The following is a 12,391-nucleotide window of genomic DNA, read 5'->3' as shown; positions in this document are numbered from 1 at the left end:
ATCAGCAGAATTAAGTTTTTGTATGCGAGCAGCCGGACAGAAGGAGTAGGAAGTTTGGTTTATGTTTGGTTTAAGGGGGTTTAACGTCCCAAAGCGACTCAGGCTATGAGAGACGCCGTAGTGAAGGCATCAAAGCTCTCCTCAGAAAGAACAACTTGCGCTTAACATTACCCATTAGGTATTCTATGTGCTTAATCCAAGTGAAGCCATTAGTGATCAGGAGTCCGAGATACTTATCATGTATCTAGAAAGAAGCTCGAGAAAAGTTTCGACGGGATGAATCATTTAGGTTACGTATCTAAAGCAGCGTCTGCAGCAGTGAGCAGTACAGCTTACTGGTCCCCTTACTGGTACAGCTTACAGCCACCTTTACCATCACGATCCTTTCGGTACGAACTGTAGCCAGTGGTAAAGAACTCACTGTCGAACACCATACTGTTAAGCCAAGTTTCTGTCAAAACCGCTATTTCAGGCTCATGCAAAAGGAGAAGGGCTTCCAACTCAGTTGTTTTGTTATGACACTTCTGCAATTAACATTTACTATTTTCAGTGTCTGAAGTCTCTTAGTCCAGAGTCAGTTTTTCCAGTCAGCTGTCCGGAGACAGCTTTTCCACTTCTGTTTCCATGTTTCCCTAACTCGTTTTTAAAAGTCCTCAGCTAATGATTTTCATCATTTTTGATGTTTGTATTTTGAGCTGATTTTGCTGTTTTTGAGTTAATAGCATGGTCATAATATTGAATTTTTTTCACGGAAGTCGAGTAGTTTCAAAACGACTGGTCGCGCCTTATTTATGTATTCATTTTTTACCCACCCTCTGGCCTCTTTCGACACCACTCACTGCTAAAGGGACACTGAGGAGAAATTGAAGTTGGCTTGTATCGATAGAATACCAGGTTCTGATCACAAAAATGCCACTCTTAGTGAAAACAAAGCTCTTGTAAGGTAGAAAATAGCAAGAACCAACATAAAGGTATCACCGCCACAGGCCGATCTCGCAAGTACAAACGTGCTGACGTCATAGGACAAGATACGCCACCTTGGAGGAAGTTTCTTTCCTGCATGGAGGGCGCGAATTTCTTAGGCTGACAAAGGAAGGTTGCACAGTTCAGTATTGAAGTGTTTTGTTTAAAACCGATAGTGCACTTTTATCGCACAAGGAAGACGTACAAAAGAAAACATTATTGTTGGAAGCAAAGAAAACCAATGCTTGGTGGCGCTACAGGCAGCCAGAAGAGTTTCGCTTTTTATGGCGCTTCGTTTCTGCACACTAAACGCAAATCAACCCAGATGGGTGTTTATGGCTTGTCCTCTAGCGTCCTCCCAAATCTAGGTTCGATATACACCGTTAGACGTAGGGTAGATTTCAGCACCAAAAAATAAGGAGGACTTACGGTTGGCGAAAGGAGCTGATTGGGTGTAAATTTTAACACCAAAAAATACGAAGCACTTGCGGTTGACAATGAGAGTATATTTGGTGTAGATTTTTACACCAAAAATTCGATGCACTTCCGGTTTGCAATGGGAGGTTTCAACCGCGGCGATACTCTGAGTGGTGGCTGTGGTGTCGTGTTTATGCAGGCGCCGATTTTGCAACGCCGGCATCTAGGAGGAGGTGATGACAGCGGTCCGTTTTTCTATATTGCATTTTTGCTCTTTCTTACAGGGCTACTAGAACTGCTAATTATATAGGCGCAACGATGCTACTTCATCACAATAATCAGGTTCGAATGCTCTTTGTAATCATGAACAAAGCCCAATTGAACTTCAATCCTGAGATATAACAACCAGCCCCGTTCCGTCCATGCCGTTACGAAGTAGTAATGTAAGGAACAGGGCAAGAATGGATACAAAGTGCATCGGACCGCTGTCTTCACCTCCTCCTGGATGCCTGCGTTGCACGATCGTGGCGCCATACATACACACGACGTCGCAGTCACGTCGCAGCGTACTGCCGTACATCTCGGAAACAAAACGAGACCAGCGGTGGCGGCAAGGAAACGTCTTTAATCTGACTCCGCTGAGTATACGGCAATTCTGTAAAAAATACTCAAGCCATGGCTCCGGCGCTAGCCGAAATTATCTTGACGGGGTGGTTCGAAATGGGCAAGAAAAGCAGAGTTGGGGAGACGACCGGCAATGAAACTGAAAACAAAACCGTGGTAACGGATCTACGTGCCAAATTCCTGCAACACATTTTTCTTCTCGTAAAAGTATAACATCTCGTCACTGTGGTCTAAAAACCGAATCCCTGAAGTTAAAGAACCTGAATGATGCACAAGGCACTTGCAGGCAGCTCCACATTGGACAAATAATATTCGCCATCTCTCTGCTTTTAGAAGTTTTTAAAAAAAGTGCATTTGTATATTGTATCCTTAAAATCCTTTCTTTGCTGTTACTTATTTGTACAGTCCATAATGGACCTTTTTAAAGAAAATTTTGAATTCCGTGCTCCACTCGCGCATTGTAAATAATTTTCGAGCACTATTTTCATTCAGTATGTAAGTCCTCAAAGTCGATAAAAGCAGGATTCGTAGTAATGATTACACAAAAACATTGCATATAGCTTGTGCTCCGTGGTTTTATTTTCGAACAAAAATATAGTTCTTGGATCTTACCTTCATAGTGCAAGGTAGCTGTGAAAGTTTGTTAGACATTTTTTTTTCGAGACTGCAGTTTTAAGTGCTTTACAGAACATTGTTACTAGCACGTCCTCAAAACACTGTTCGGAATTTAACTTGTGCATGCGACTTACATTCATTCCATTGCATGTTCGAAAATAATGAATTACACGGACCGCCGCTACAAATAGCACTGGATTATCACAAATGTCAGTTACTAACCTACACACATATCTGAAATATTAACACCAGCAGCATTAAAAGACTGCTTAACATGTCAGGCTTTTTCAATAGAAAAGAAATTGAAGAGCCTGCGTAAAGTAAAGAAAAGGTCACAAAGACCTGTAAATTACACTTTTATGTTTTTAAATGGAGGACAATAAACAACATTTGAAACCACAATTCTTGGAAAGGTATTGGAGATTGGGGCTAACGTGAAATCAGCACCTAAAAGTAATCACAACGATAAAATAGCAAATTTTGAAAAACAATGCCGAGTTAACTTGAAAACCTCTTCGCTACACTCCAGGCTATCTGGTGCTCTCAGAGAAGATTAGCTAAAAAAATGTTATGCACCAGACAATTCCCAGTGGCTAACTTCAAGATGCACATTACAAACTACAGTAAAAGAAATACTAAACAGACATCCTAAAGCAGCCCACTAAATCAACAGTAAAATATCACAGGTATCCAACCTCTAATGTTTGTGTTTGTTCTTGAGATACACATAGGATGAACATAACCTTAGAAAACGTATACAATACATTCAATTTAACACAAAATCACATAAAAAGAACACAAAACGAAACTTTACACTCATTATATGGAGACCTATATGCTCTAGAGAAAGTTTATGTGCCCCGAAAAAAATGTTAGCCACCCATTTGAAGGAGCCTGTCAGAAATAAAATGCAGCACTCATAAATTATATGGAAAAAATTAGAATGCAGAAACCTAGGCACACATGCTTTTCAATCTAGCTAACAAGTAATGAGTAATGCTGAAACACAAGGAATTAGTCAACCTGGTATTACGTGACTGTGCGCACTAAAGCAAAGCAAAAACACATGAGCTAAGGTCAAAGCGCTCAGGTCACAGGCATTCTCTTTGATCGCGAGGAAGGCATTCATCACCTTCACTTTAGGACGAAGTGAAGAAAAATTCCAGGAAAGTTCCCATGGCAACTGATCAGACTAAGGACTAGTAACTTTGTGATTAAATAAGTAATTGAACTTCTGAAGACCTGTGTCTAAGCACATATTTGCTTCAAAACTTAATTCTTCACCAAATCCATTATCACTATTGTTTTTTCTAATTAAATTACATGTATAAATGCTAGCAAATGTGTCATGTGGCGGAACGGAAAGTCTATTAAAAAAACAAAAAAATTACAAAATGCTGACAGTGCTCCCAGGAAGCTGCCCGAGCTAGATGCAAAAAGATAAAAACCGTGACTAGCCCATGTAGGGACAAGAAACCAGTGGGTTGATGATTCTTAGGGTCAACGAAATGTTGCTGTTTCTGTTTGTCATGTCTTTCCGTGCTCTCACATAATGCGAGTACAGCATTTGTCGAAGTTTAGAGCCCAAGGAATTCGCTTCTGAGCCTTGTTGTGCATCACTAGCATTCCAGATCTCTTGAAGGTACAGAAAATCTTGCCCTGACCACCGTGAATGTTGGACATCCATGGATGCTCAGAGGCCTTATTACACGGCTTAGAAGCCAAACCCTTTGGCTCTGTACTTTTTGACAAAGGCTATACATCAGTTTTCCCACAGATTCATGCTGATATTGTTTTCCTTCTTCGCTCTGGCCAACTGTATCATGTCAACATTGATAAGTTATAGCAGCACAGTTTGTGTTCCACTACCAGTATTCCAAACAGTACTTAAAAACTAAACATGTAAAACATGTATAGGCAGATAGAAGAGGCAGCTGTGAAGGAAAGACAAAGTGGTTTTTAAAAACTGATGGGCTCAAAACCATCGAAGCGTGGTTTATTTTAAGCCAAATATCTAAAACACTCTAAAGAAAGTCAGCAGATAGAGTGCCTTCTTTAGATTTTCCAAACGGAACACCCAGAAGGCTGCAAACAGGAGAAACCCCACAGAAGCGATGATGTTTTCACTACAGGGTGATGGCCAATAAACAGGAGAACTGCGCCTTGATAGGTGAGGAGGCATGCTGTAAGTGCTTGGTCCTGCAAAATTAAAAACGAAATATCACTGACATTTCTAACACCTGTACAAGTGCAAAAAAATACTGTCGCATTTAAGTATAATGCACATTATGAATACACTATCCAAGGGATGAATTCATGAGGGGGTGCTCTCCCTTCCTCAAAGTGAGAATTTTACATAGAAAAACCATGCTCAACCCAATTTTTTCAAGAATAAAGTCAAAGAAATGCAAGGTTCAAACATGTCACTGACCAATTTTTAAAGATATTGGTAACAAGGCTAATGTACTTGGAGCTATCAACACTGTCTAGCTTGTGGGCTCTTCCTTATATGCCTCCGCGCACGGGGTCAGTACAGAGCCTAAGAGTGGGCTTCCTTATATGTCCCGGGGGCGTGCGAAGAGAGAGACCCACTGCGTGGTTCGAGCACCGAGCTGAAAGGGGTCCGGTCTGCTCTTGCCTCGCTCGTGCGCTCTCCATCCAGGAGAACTAGGACGTTCGCAGTACACGTATTTATTGCACAGACAACACAAACACAAGCAATGTATGGTACTCCAACTACTGCGCACCTGGCGTCCACCGCCACCCGACAACGGGCCGCAGCAGATGCGCGCGCGGACACGGGCTGGCGCGCGCAGACCGGTGCGGCGGGAAAACTCTGGTGCGAGCCGCGGCTGCCTCAGGTCAGCGGCGGCTCGGCGGGCTTCGCCGTGCGCTCGCAGGTTCCGCAAGGGCGGTGCGCGAGGCTCTCGGCGTGCGATGTTAGGGCCCTGTGCGACAAGGCACGCGAATGAACGTCGGCAAAGGCCTCGGGGGCAGCGAATAACGGTTGTTCACGTACCTTGCCGCGTGTGTCCGGCCCGTGTTCCGCCCTCGTCGCCCGCCTGTCTCCAACTCCCCCCCAGCCCCCCGCGACCTGCACCGGAGCAAGCACAGCTTTTCGCCTACGTCACGTCCCCGCGGCACAATCAGAGGAGAAGGTAGCACGACACCGCGGAGCGCTGCCGGGATCCCCGCGCGGCCGGAGGGCCCAGCGGGGGTATGGCGGCATACCGAGCCGTACCAGTCCTTCGTTAGCGGACGGGGTTTCGCAGGAGTCGAACAGGAACAGCACGGGCTGCCCTGGAGACATTGCGAATCCCCACATCCCTCTCTCCTTAAGTGCCCCGGTCGGTCTGGAAAGCCAGCCGTACACCCGTCGACAACATGCAATGACACTGCATGGACTCCTTCCTGCCAGCCTCTATTCCAGCCCTTCCCCCTTACGCGCTACGATAAAAAAAGGTGGATGCTAAATATGAATTAATGCAGAACACAGAAATATAACGACAAGGGATAAGCAGACAACGGACGGTAAGATACTGTACGGATGATCAGAAACCAAGTAATGCAGGATAACATTCACTCCGGGTTACAAAATGTTATTGGTTAGCCACTATACAAAGAAACGAAACAAACATAGAAAATCTAGTACAAAAATCACAAAAATACACTTTCATGGCACTAAAGAGCGTCCATCGACTGCCCAGCGTCCGCTGCGCTCGCGTCGGTCGCCTCCCTCACCACCAAGGCCCGCCTCTCCGCGGCCACCAGAGCTGCAAATGTCGGGTCGCCTGCATGCTGCCGCGCACCATCGCCGCCAGCTTCTCATTCGACATCGATGGTGCCTGCTCGCAGGACACTGCCGGCACGGTGGTGGCCTCCTTGGTCTCGGGATGCAGGCGCCCGGTGTAGTGCGAGGCGTGTACGACAAGCGTACCGCACGCCTCGCAGGTGACATCGTCCGGAGAAAGGGGCAGGTGGGCTCCTCCCGATTCCGCGTCCCGCTCGGTGATAGTGTGGGCCCGAAAAGGGAAGGGCACCCGGAGCTGGCCCCGCTCCACTCTTCGCTGGGCGGTCCAGGCGTTGGCCGACGCGTATGATAGCGGCGGTGCCGCGCCGTCTTGACAGGTCCAGGTGGCGACGCACCGCATCTTTGGGCCGCCGTCTGCTGGCCTCCGTAGATGTGTCGGAGCCGCTAACCCCACTCCAGCCGCCCCGGGCATTCGTCTTCCTTGGCGGCCAGCCCGTCGGCGACGACGATTGCGAAGATGACCGGGTCTGGTGGGCGTCGGCAGCGGTGGTGTCGGCGACATGACGGGCGATTTCGCCGCTGGTACGCCGCCGTAGTCCGTTGAGCCAGTGCACCTCTCCTTCGAGCTGTCCTCGAGCCTCGAGCACAGAGGGGACACTGGCGAAGCAAGGCGGTCTCTGCGAGGCCAGAGCCCACTTCCGCGCAAGCAGAGCCCCGGAGGAGGGAGGCACCGGCTACCCACGTCTTACGCTGAAGCTGGACAGCCATACGCCCCCCTCCCCCTACACACACACACACACACACACACACCCACCCACCCACCCACCCACCCACCCACACACACACACACACACACACACACACACACACACACACACACACACACACACACACACACACACACACACACACACACACACACACACACACACACACACACACACACACACACACACACACACACACACACACACACACACACACGCATACATGGTTAGCAATGATTCCGGGAGAGGAAGAGGCGGCACACAGGCAGCAGGTCCAGACGCCCCGGCCTGCTGGCCCTCTACCCTGCTAAAGGGCGCGAGGGGAAGAAAGGGACAACATCCCGTCCTGCATTGGAAGCTGCAAGTCTGTCCCCCGGATGTGGCCGTTCCGAGAAACAGCAGGCCGCAGAATCCCTCTTACAATGGCTCGAACGGCGGTTTCGGTGGCGTTCGTCCTGCTCTCCCCTCTCGGGCCACACATCTACGCTTACAGTTCACACTGGCGCACACATGGAAGAGAAACTAAATACATGAAACAACCGGCGAAAACTGTTCCGCATGCACTTTTTTTTACATTTATACAAATGCGCGCGCCCGCCTGTCTGAGAAAATTCTCGGAAGAGGCGAGCGCTCGCGGAGGCTGGAACGGACAGCGAGGCGTTTGTCTCCTCACCGGAAAAGTCCGGAGTCAAGGGCGCGCTGTCACTATGATGCACGGCTCCTGAGAGGGTAGCGATGCGGCGGCCGAAGGCGGTCGGACGCACCAAGCGTGCTCTGTCGCCTGGACGCGAGGTCACCGGGCCCCGGCGTGGACTCTTGCTGCCTACAATGGTAGGCTTTCAAGTCGGCGATATGAACGCGGCCGCGGGTGAGCCCCATTTGGGGATCCACCAGCTCATACACAAGGGGAGTAAGCCGTTTCTCCACCCGGTAGGGCCCCAGCCACTTAGGAGCCAAAGAAGCGGAAAACCCTTTGCTGGCGTCACTGAGGGCATGGTTGCGTTTGAGCACTAAGTCACCTGCCTGAAAGGAGACGTTTCGGTGGCTTTTGTCATACTGAGCCTTCTGCTGGGCTCGAGCAGCACCTAGGCTTTTCCGCGCCCTACTAAGGGCTTGCGTTAGGGCCGTTGTACGGTCGTTTCGGAGCGCCTTCCGCCTCGTCCGCTTCGCGAGCGGGCCTGGCGGATCCGCCTCGTTCGGCGAACGGATGGAAAGTTGGTCAACTTCAACTTTCTGGCGGACGAGCGCATCCGGCCGGGGACCGGATTGCAGCTATTGGCTGCTTTTCCCGTGACGTCAGTGACGTCCGAGCCCCTCCTCCCTCCGCCTCGGTTCTGCTCTGCCGGGGCAAGATGGCCATCCGTCGACCAAACTGGGGAGCGCGGCCTGGGCAGTGGCAGCGATGTCGCGAAGCGTGTTATATTGGCCACATCTTCATATTACCAGTGTTCAGAGCGACTGCAAACTTCGCCGCGTTCAGCAGTAGCGAGCGATAGTTCCACTAGTTGAATTCTGTAATCATCTACGTTGACGGAGTTGACAGAGTGCCTCTTCAAACCGATGCAAGACCTGTGCAGTGGCGGTGTCACGAAGTGTTTATTTCGAGCTGTTTGTGGTTTTTGCATGCGTTTGTAATTCCTGCTGCGGCTCTACAAACCGACGCAAGACCTGTGCAGTGCAATGGCGGTGTCACGAAGTGTTTATTTCGAGCTTCAACACGCACACCATGGCGATGCCGAAGCGCAGCCTACTAGGCCTAGGTGCAGGTCGCCGAGGAACGGAAGAAAGTAGCACGTGACCACGAAAAGAGGTTATTATTTGGGGGGGGGCGCTCGTACGGGAAGTAGGTAGGGAAGGGGGGGGGAGCGCAGTGTGCAGGGATATCGGGGTTTGGAGAGGGAGGCAGGAAAGGAGGCAAGGGAGAAGGTAGTCGGGCGCATAGCGATCTGACTCTTGGGATGCGGGAGCCCGTTTCGGCGCGTGGAGCGATGCTGGCGGTGCGCTCGTTCCGGCTAGGTTGCCATCAGCCGGAGAAGGCTATTAGACAGACGGATATGCCGGGCGCGCCAATCGGCATGCTGGGACCATCCGCCTCGCTCGCAAGCGCCAAAGTGATCGTACAACACCTTTCCGCCTCACGTCCGCCTGGCGGCCGAAAACTGGCGGACCACTCGCGAAGCGGACGTGGCGGAAGGCGCTCCGAAACGATCGTACAACGGCCCTTAGCCTGGTGCGAAGCTGCGCCGCGTAAGAAGAACGCTCCCCCGGCGCACTCTCAACCCCTTCTTGGCGCTGCGTGACAGCAGTCAGGGGATTTGACAGCTCTATCCCAAAAGTGAGAATTTCGGGGTAGAAACCCGTAGAACGGTTCTCAGCAGTCCGAATTGCGAACGCGAGCTCGTTTAGGTGGTCTGCCCAATCCTTCTGGCTCTGGGCAAAGGCCGCGAGCATCGACTTTACGGTGCGATTGCAGCGTTCCGTCAGATTAGACTGGGGGTGGTAGGGAGACGTGTGGCGGTGCTCTATCCGAAAGGAGGAACACGTTTCGCGAAACACCCGGGCCGTGAAGTACGACGCATTGTCCGTGATTAGGCGCTCTGGGAAGCGAAAACGCGTGAAAACTTCCATCAGCTTGTCTAACACAGCCCGGGACGTCACCTTACGGAGCGGAAAAAGCTCCACCCACTTAGTAAAGTGATCGACCACTACCAACAAGTGCTGAAAACCCTGTTTACTTCTAGGGAAAGGTCCCATTAAGTCGCAGGCAACGTATTGCCATGGCCGCTGACTGTCAACCGGTTTCATCAATCCGGATGGAGGGCCACCGCGAGATTTTACCGTCTGACAGACGTGGCAGGTCCGACAATAGCGGAAAATGTCCCGCTTCATGCCGGGCCAGGTGACAGTGCGGCTGAGTCTTGCAAAGACCTTTGAGCCGCTCAAATGCCCGGCCATTGGCTCGTCGTGAGCATAACGCAAAGTGGCGCATCTCAGACTTTTTGGTACCACTACCTTAAACGGATCAATGGACTCATCGTCGGTAGCGATGTACTTCAGCACGAGCCCATCCGGGTCCAGCAGGAACGAATCTTCGGGGCTACCAGAAATGCAGGCTGGCTCTGGCCCTTTAGCGCTCGTTGCAACGCCAGCAGAGTTACGGCGCTCTGTTTCAACCAAACGTCTTCTAATCTCTCTACAGAAAGAGTCGGCCTGCTGGGCCCTCAGGAGCTCTTCTCGGCTGAATATGATTGCGGTATCCCCGATGGGGGAGCCGTTTCCATTGCGGCTAGAGGGAGACGACGCAAAGGCGTGGTTATCTTCCCTCGCAGTGCGGAGCTTGCCCCAAAGTGGAGGCCCCTTCGGCATACGCGAGGTGGCAGCTCGTTCAACGCTTTGTAGGTCATTTTTTTGGACCACTTTCGGCTTTCGTACCGAACGACTGACACTGGCGCACCCCACTTAGTGAACCGACCCTGTCAGCCCCTCCACGGGGGAGGCAACTTCCGCGTAGCTCTTTTTGCCCCCAACAACCACGCTCCCGCTCTCCGTCTGCGCTCGTCAGCCGTTGCTTTCCCCAAGGGGGGGAGGACATCCGCTCTCCACGTCGACCCCCTCTTCCTTCAGCCGAGCGGGCGGAACAACTGTTCTTCCCCGCCGCTTGCCTCCGGCAATGGCGGTGGCTGGCAGAGGGGCGCGCGAAAGTGCGTCTGCAACGACGTTCGTGCTCCCCTTTCGGTACTGCACTGAAAAGTCGTAGTGCTGTACGAGGAGCGCCCAGCGCGCCAGCCGGCCCGCAGGTTCACGAAGCCTCATGAGCCAGCTGAGCGCGCTGTGATCGGTCTGCACCACGAACCTCGTGCCGTCCAAATAGACGTCGAACTTACGCAGCGCAAAAACGATCGCTAGGCACTCCTTTTCAGTAACACAATAGTTCTTCTCCGCGGGCAGCAAGGACCGGCTGGCAAAGGCCAGCGGATGCAGAACGCCATCGTATTCCTGAAGGAGGACAGCCCCCAGTCCCAGATCACTCGCGTCCGTCTGAACAACGAACTCCCTGGAGAGGTCAGGCAACCTGAGCTGCGCCGTCACGGCAATGGCGCGGGACAAGCCGCGAAACGCTTGCTCTTGCTCAGGGCCCCAGTGCCACTCGACAGCCTTCCCCAGCAGCTTTGTTAGTGGAGCCTGGAGTCTGGCACAGGACGGAATGAATGACCTATAAAAATTGGCCATTCCAAGGAAGCGACGAAGGTCGCGCACGTCCTTGGGTACGGAAAAATCCAAGATCGCCTGCAGCTTCTCCGAGTTTGGTTCAATGGAACCTCCGCCCAGTGTGAACCCAAGTAGCTGCACTTGAGTTTGCGCCACCTGCGCTTTCGCCGGGTTTAGCGTTATACCTGCTGCACTGATTTTCTGCAGAACGTCCCCAACATGTTGGATGTGCTCCTCAAACGTGCGCGAGTATATTACAATGTCGTCGAGGTAGCACATAGCATGTGACCATTTTGCTTCGCCAAGTACCCTGTCCATTAACCTTTGGAATGTGGCCGGCGCGTTGCACAGCCCGAAAGGCATCCTTTCGAACTGAAACAGGCCTCGATGACAGGTAAAGGCGGTCTTAGCTTGGTCCTCGAGCTCCATTTTTACCTGCAGGTAGCCCTTGGCGGCGTCAAGTGTGGTAAAATACTTGGCCGCGCCCAAGCTACCGACATGGACTCAATGGTGGGTAGCGGATAAGCATCTTTCCGGGTCAGCGCGTTCAGTCGACGGTAATCGACGCACAGGCGAAAATTACGATCTTTCTTTGGGACGAGGACGACCGGTGACGCCCAGGGGCTATCCGAGCGTTTGACGACACCAGTCGCCAGCATTTCGTCTAGCACGCTGTCGATAGCTCGCCTTTTGGACAGACTAACTGGTCTGGGGTTGCTCTTAAAGGGGAGCGCGTCTCCGGTCTCGATCTTGTGGCGCACCAGATCGGTACAACCTGGCTTGTCGGTTCACAGCTCTTCATACCGGAAGAGCAAATCCGACATGCGAGCCTTCTGTTTCCGTCCAAGCGCAACTGCCCTAGCAATCAAGGGGTGCAAAGCCCCGTCTTGCGCAGGCGCGCCCCCCTGCAGACCCACGGAGGCGACTGTCGGGGCCGGCGAGGGGCCGGAATCATTTCTCACAGCGCTGCGAGGAGGAGGCGCCCACCTCGAGGGGGGAAGAACACGAGCAGAGGGTGGGCTGGCGAAGGGTTTCAAAGAGGACA

This window comes from Amblyomma americanum, chromosome 1, assembly GCF_052857255.1.
Source record: "Amblyomma americanum isolate KBUSLIRL-KWMA chromosome 1, ASM5285725v1, whole genome shotgun sequence".
In the NCBI taxonomy this organism is placed as follows: domain Eukaryota; kingdom Metazoa; phylum Arthropoda; class Arachnida; order Ixodida; family Ixodidae; genus Amblyomma; species Amblyomma americanum.
Note: the sequence above shows the minus strand (reverse complement) of the source record.